The 7,853-nt window shown below is 32.4% G+C and overlaps 1 long non-coding RNA gene across 1 annotated transcript; it reads left to right on the top strand.

Annotated features, from left to right (window-relative positions):
• Window positions 1-1,912: 1,912 nt before the first annotated feature.
• Window positions 1,913-5,569, top strand: LOC145626969 (uncharacterized). Its single transcript, XR_014111222.1, has 3 exons — window positions 1,913-2,146; window positions 4,929-5,152; window positions 5,318-5,569. It is a non-coding gene; the product is annotated as an uncharacterized LOC145626969 (long non-coding RNA).
• The last annotated feature ends 2,284 nt before the right edge of the window (window positions 5,570-7,853 follow it).

Here is a 7,853-nt window from a genome sequence, read left to right as displayed (position 1 = left end):
ACGAGACATTCGTAGCACAGGTGTCGCGCACGACTGGAATAGTTTCGCACGGATGTCACACGCAACTGATTTTGTTGCGCGCGACAGGCTCGCGCAACTACAGACGTTGTGCGCGCCACCTGATGACGAACTGCGAACCCGAATTTTTGCCCATCAGGCAACAACGGTTCTGCCTGACCCTACTAAAACATGCATATTATGTCAGTGAAGACTTGGTGTGAAGCTTGGAGCTTACGTTAGAAGAAGGGCCGGGCTAGGGTAAGCTGAGGGGGCACAGTTTGAATGAAGTTGCGATTTCTACTTACGGTAATAAGAGGGTGTTTCTTAAATATAACATATATTCGAAAAATAAAATTAAACTTTGATTTAATTCTTTTAAACAAGGTTTGATTAATTTTTTCATTTAATTTCTATCTAAGAGATTAAAGAAAAAATTAAAAAAATAAAAAATACATAATAATATTAAAAAAAAACACTAGAACTACGCAAAGACCTTATTTCATAATGCGAATACGTAGGTAATCTCTATGATTCGGTCATATCAAAATATTAAAATATAAAGCTCATTTTATTTCATTAAAAATTCAAAAGAGAGACATTATTGAACTAGATAGTAAACGAAAAAAAAATATAGTAGTGATTACACTTTATTCAAAAAAAAAAAACTAATAATAAAATTGTGTAACACTCTAAGGTCACATCTTTAGGGGCATCATAATCTTGCTGAGGAATAAATTGCCTCATCCCGTATTGTCTCATCACCCTACAAGAAAAAATATAAGTAGTACTTGATAGGCTTAAAAGCCTAATGTAAGGGCAATTGAGACTATTCTTAATCATACTATTTATGTTCCACCAAGGAATCACAAAACATATGTTAGGAACCCCATGACAGAAAAATGACGTCCATTCCTCTTCATTCTTATTCTTATAAAGGATTCGACGTCCGAGGAATGTCTTTAATCCATTAACCCCAAGGTTTTGTGGCTTATCAACAATTCGTAAATGCTCCATGAGCCAAATCTGAAAAAAAGAGAAAAGAAAAAAAAAATTAGTTTGCCACTTTTTACACAAGCAGGTAGCGCGCTCAACTAAACCAGTTGCGCACACCCTCCGCGCGTAATGAAGAAGATTGCGCTGGTCATGCCAGCGCAACTTCTTGACTTGCACTGATAAATGCCGAAAAAAAAACCGTACGTGTAATAGGAGTGGACTTCCCGTGAAATCGTTTTTGTTAGGATCTCCTCTGAGGCGATTTAAGCACAGAACGGTTTCCATCAAAACCAAAAGAACGGGTGAATGACATCCCTCTATTTGCTCTACTATGGACACCATCGATTAATTTCTGTATTCTTGTTCTGTCCTAAGTAAACAATTAACAACAAGACAATAACATAAAGCACGAATTTTAAAGTGTTGTTTAGTCATGTTGTCACGAGGGGCGACGAAGTGTTCAATAAATTGAATTAAGTTCACGCCTTCTTCAGTTTTTATGTTGGTCATATCATTGTCGGACAAGCCAAAAAATCTTTGGAATATAGGTTTGGGATCCGACAAGGTAGGCGAATAAGTCACAGGGAGAGTGCACTACACCAAAAACTAGATTAGAGATCGCAAAATATAGACTGGTTATCAAAGGTAGGCGTCCTCCAGAAGAATATAGATCGTTTTAATATAAGAGGCGTTCTATATGTTAATACATATGAAACGGTTAGCATAGTTAACCGTTCTCTATTTCTTTTTACTTAAATTATTAAAAAGAAATTATGTATTATAAATGATATAGAACGGTCATCTTGACAACCGTTTTGTTTTATATTAATTAATTTTTTTATTTAGAAGGAAATTACATTCGGAGTAATAATTTCATGAAATTACCCAAAGTGAAAATTGAAGGCATGATGCTCGCACCACTTACACTTTCATGAGTTTCATCAAAAAAGTGAAACCTTTTTCTCATTCATCAGGAAAAAAGTGAAACCTCCATCAAACCTCCATAGCAAAACCTTCATCATCCGCTTATTGTTCAGCTCCACCGCCGCTCTACTGCTGCTTCACCGCCGCTCTACCGCTGCTCCACCGCCGCTCTACTGCCGCTCCACTTCTGCAGTACCGGACCTGTCTGCTGAGCCACAAGTAAATTGAGGTTCGAATTTTTCTTGTGATATAGTAATTGGATTTTGATAATTGTCAATCTAATTGCATGAATCATTCACATTATGTTGGAAACAGAGGTAAATTCGTAGAATTCAAGTTTTAGGTGATTGAAAAAAACTTCAAAGTTCTTGTTTTAGGGATAATTCATCGATTGTTTGTATGTATATATTTAAGCCGAATTATTGCATTAAGTTCAATCAAATTATCCTTAATTTTGTCGAATTTACTTTTATTTTAATTGTAATAAAAATTATTTTTGCCAAATTAATCTTACCTAAGTTCAATTTAGAACCCTAATCAGATTTTTTTAAAAAAAAGGAACAAAGATATAGGACTTAAAATAGTGAAATAAACATACAATTTTTGGTTTTTGTTTAGTGGTGGTAATATATGTTGTTGGTAGAATTGATGAGGATATGGTTGAGCCCATTTTGTGAATGAGGTTTGTTTGAAAACAAAATGTTGGGGTTTTTGTGTTTACATCTGCTTTTGAATATGATTTAGAGTCTACATAGACGTGCTATTTTACCTCTTCTTTGGCTGAATATTCATCTGCATTTAAGGTCAGACAAAATTAAATATAGAGTTTGATGCCCAATGGAACATAAAATGGTAAGTAGAAAGCAAAACAAAGAAGGGGTTATAGGCTAAATATTCTACTTGAACTACCCTATGACAAGAAAAAAAATTTCAAAGGAGTTGTAGTGCTAATTAAGCTAGTTTACATTGATATTTCGAGGGTATTTTGATCAACTAGGTAATTATCAACTACTACTATTGACATTGGGATATAATTCTTCATTATCTTCAACGGTTATATATGAGCTACTTTTTGCTGTAAAAAAATTTTGTCGGTGAATTAATGAAATGTACTAGTATGTTCTATTGTCCAAGTAGTAGCAATTAAGGTGTTTTTTTTTTCTTGACTAAACTGGTACAAAGCTGGAAACTACTTTATTTCTGAATAATAAAACTGAGTACTATGTTATCTTGCTTTTGATTTTCTCAATAAATTGTATTTGTAACATTTTATTTTATGAACTTCAGATACGGTATGGGTACAATTAGTAGGTGTGTTCTGGTTTACAGGGGAATGTACCAATTTGTATTATAATTTGCTTATCAAACTAATCAAGTAATTAGTTGATCATTTTTTTATTGCTAATCTTACTAGTTGCTGATTGAGACATTCGAAGAATCCTTTTAGTCTGTAGATGGTCCAAGTTTAGCTTGAGATTTTAGCACCTAAGCTAGCAATAAACAAACTAAACCCCAACTGCCTTTCCCTGCCCCTACCCCTACCCCTGGGTTTTCCTGTGTCGTACATTTTCACATATCTTCTATAAAATGCTTACCCGTCGTATTATTTAATTTTCATGGGAGAATATTTTGCACTCTTCTTTTTCCATCTGTTTAGACGAATAATTAGATTAATTAAGAGTATTATCTTGGCTTATTATCCATTTGAGCAAGGTGTTACAGTCTTACAGAGACAAAATAATAATGTCGGATAGTAGAATAAGTACAAGTACATAATAGGAGTACATGTGAAATAATCTCTCGCAAATTGATGCAAGCATTGTAGTCTTCACTAGATTCTTGTTGCTATTAATAGGAAAGAAAGATGTTGTTGCTTCCTCTTCTGTTCCTCAGTTGTTGAAGTTGTTCTATTTAATTGAATTTTTAACTACTTTATATCTGTTTTAAGCAATTATCTTAATTAAACTATCAAATTAATTAATTTCCCTGCAACTTGTTTTATAGAATAGGTAGGAAGGTTTTTACTCTACTGTTTTGAGTTGTCAGTCGTGTTTTTTAATTCTTTTATCAATAATTTCTTACTTGTATTTTTTATTTCATGATAACTTTTTCCTAAAAGTTCGTTTGTTTTTAAGTAGTTTGTTTACTCTTAAATGGAGGAAGTTCGAAGATATGCATGAATTAATTGCACTAGGTTATGCAAATCTATTGTGCTACAGGTGTACTATATATTTATATGACATGGATGGGTTGGTTATAGGTCATATAAAGTTTATGACACTAGAAAAATCTGTCAATAGTTCTAATGTGATTCATGTGGTTTGTGGGTGGGTAATGACTTTGAAGAATAGTAAATGTTCGAGGTGAAAGTCAGGTGGTTCAAATCGAGTCATATTTTAGTGATGAATCTTGAACTAAATATTCAATGGAAGATAAAATGGTAAGTAGAAAGCAAACAAAGAAGGGGTTATAGACTAAATATTCTACTTGAACTACCCTTTGACAAGAATAATTTTCAAGGAAGGGGTTTAATTATGCTGGTTAATAATAACCAGTTGTATTCGTTGATCCCCTTGATCGATCATTGCTCTCTATGATTTCTGTTCTCTGAGAAAAGTATGTGTTGTACCTTATACTAATTATTTATAAATCATAATATTATAAATTCACGGCTTAGCTAGTAAATTAGACTATATTAGTAAGTATTAGCATGAATGTATTCTGGTTTATTTGAATATAATGTATCTCTGATGTACAAAGGTTCCACCTGGCATTTCACTAGAATTTATCCTTGTGATTATAAAGCCTTAATATTAGATCACCTTTTTTTTGTTTATAAAGCAGGTCATTATTTCTTGGGCCTCGCTCTTTTGACCTGAATTCTCCATGTTTAAACATATGTTTGAATGTATCTAATGAGAATGAACTAGTATGTTACCTTCAACTCATAAGCTTCTAGACAGTTTTGAATCGGATTATGGTTGATTAACAACTCATAAGCTTCTGGACAGTTGTGGTTTGCAGAAGATGTTAGAGGCGACTGTTGTGGTTTTTGTCTAAATTTGCTTGTCACCTCCTTGTGATAGAGATGGTTTCTGTGGCAGTGAATGAGATGGAGATGGTATAGGCTGTGCTGGCGCCACTCCTACTAGATGAAAAGGGGGCCGCTGTGCAGGTGGCTGAGATGGTACTTGAGTCTCTTCGCTGGGACGTGGAGCAACAGGTGCTTGCTGAGGTGGTAATTGTCTAAGCTGGTGCTTGGGCCACTTGGCTGGAACTGTGTACTAATATCTGCTTGTTGCGTTTTGTCAAAAAAAAAAGATATACTTATTTATATTTAATTAGATGAACTTATTTTATATTATTAACTAATATGTATGTATTTTACATTGTTTTGTAGTATTTTAAGCAAGTTCCTCCTTCATATTCTTAACAAATGATCGAGGAGCTTAGGGAAAGGTGGATTGCATATGTTACAGGAAACCATCAACCAAATGACAACGATGATGATATATGTGAATTTTAGATCAATATGGTATTGGTATATCTAAGCATAATTTTTATTAAATCAACATTAATTAGAAAAGTGATTTGATATTTAACTCACGTATTTGTTTGTATAAAAAACATTTTGTATGAATGATTCAATTTACACTACAACAAAATAAAGCAAAAGTAACAGTGAAAAATCATTGCCTAATATAACAAAAGTGTTGCCTTGTAGCTAAGGCAACACATATGACGCGTAGTATATGCCCCTGTTGTCTATTCATAAGGCAACACATTTTTATTTAAAGGCAACAATTTTGAAAACCAAGGTAAAATAATACATAAGGCAACACTTTTACAAAGACAACAAATAAAAAATGTTGCCATCTAAGGAGACAATTCAAAAATGTTTCTAAATGTTGCCACTCCCAAGCATTTAGTAGGTTGTAGGGCTCGAACTTGTGACCTCAAAGTCACAAGGTGACTTCACCACCAACTCCACCAAAATATATATATATATATATAAATATATATATATATATACATACATATATATATATATATATATATAAATATATATATATATATATATATATATATATATATATATATATATATATATATATATATATATATATATATATATATATATATATATATCTCACACATTACACACACTCGCCATAAAAGCAATATCTTAAATTATGTTGTCTTTTTAATATAAATGTTGCCGTAGATGATAACATAGATATTAATGTTACATTTTCAAGCTATAGTTTTGTTATTGTTATCTTTTCATGCAACAATTATTATGTTTGTTGTCTTAGACTAGAAAAAGGTAACACTTTAAGCGATTGTAGCCTTATATATTCTAGAGCAACACTCTTTTATCTGTTACTTTAGTTCAAGGTAACAAATAAATATTGTTGCTTTAGATTACTAAGAGTATCATTTCTATAAGTGTTGCAATCTTAAGTGTTGCCTATTCTCATTTTTTTTGTAGTGTTAATTGTGGCTAGATGTTTTAATTTTATATATGAGGTATATTTTGATTGCTTTTGTCGTATCTAGAAATATTTTTGTTAATTTATATTATATAGAAATTTATATTGCATGTATACAGGATCATGGATTTATTTTACATAGGAAAAGTGGAATTTTTCTTGCAGGATAAATGTACAAGATAAAATACAGGAATACATACAACAAATACAGATCTAAAATGAAATACAAAAAAATACAGATTTTCTAAATACACGAATAATACAATTAAAATACATACAGGGCTAATTCGAATAATCAAATATATATGGTCGGATTTTTTTTTTAAAAAAAAAACAATTAAAGAACTGTTATCTAACTTAACCGTTCTCTATTGTAATGCAATATAGAACGGTTAAGTAGCCTTAACCGTTCTCTTTTCCTTCCTCAGTATACGAATTTAAGAAGGGAAAAGAAAACGGTTGTGACTAACAACCGTTCTCTATTTGTCAATATATAAAACGCCTAAACGACCCGTTCTCTATATATACTTTATACATCGCTTAACAGAAGAACGCCCCTAAGGAGATCTATAAAGCCTATTCTAACAGTTCTCTAAGGCCTTTTTGTAGTAGTGTTGTTTGTAGGGAAACCTAGCAAGGCCTCGAACTCACTAGGAAGGGGGACAATTTCGTCCCCTCTAAACAAGAAAAGATGGTGGTTAGAGTCCCAATGGTTGACTGATGCATGAAAAAAATCAAGGTTAACCACTAATTGCATATAATTCAATAAAGGGTCTAAGTTGTAAATTTTGAAAGCTAGTTTGTCCTCGGTTAAAAGGGAAGTTTACCATTGCTTCAAGCGTTGTTCAAAGGTCTTCACCGTTTTTCAAAAAAAAAAAGAGAGAATAAGAATTTAGAGAGATTAATTCTTTTTAATTTCTTATGTTACTAAGCGAATGAATGCGAGATGATTAAAAGCCTACACGAAACCACATTTAAATAGACTCAAGAGGGGCAAATTTTCGGCATATTCGGCTTAAAGGAAAGTTCACAAATAGGTGGTGCGCGCAACTCATGAGTTGTGCGCGACATCCACGCGCAACTGATTTATATGCGCGCGACAACCGCGCACAACTCAAGCAGTTGCGTGCGTCTCCCCTGACGCGGCATGAAAGATTGGGTTTATTTTTGTATTTTTGCTCATATAATGACGAAATCTTCACGAAATCTTAAAACGAATCATACGCTTGCCTTCTAACACTTTGTGTCTCTTTTCTTGCCTACTTTCTTATTTTCTTTTTATTTTCTTTTATTATTTTCTTTTTTTTCATATTTTCTTTTTTTTATTCTTTTTTTTTCCTTATTATTTTCATACTTTCTTTTTTCTTTTTATTTTCTTTATCATTGTTTTCCTACTTCTTTATTTTCCCTTTTTTTCTTATTTTCTTTTTTCTTTTTCCTTCT

Source organism: Chenopodium album, chromosome 4 (assembly GCF_948465745.1).
Source record: "Chenopodium album chromosome 4, dcCheAlbu1.1, whole genome shotgun sequence".
Taxonomy (NCBI): Eukaryota; Viridiplantae; Streptophyta; class Magnoliopsida; order Caryophyllales; family Amaranthaceae; genus Chenopodium; species Chenopodium album.
Note: the sequence above shows the minus strand (reverse complement) of the source record. Positions and strands in the feature narration are given on the sequence as shown.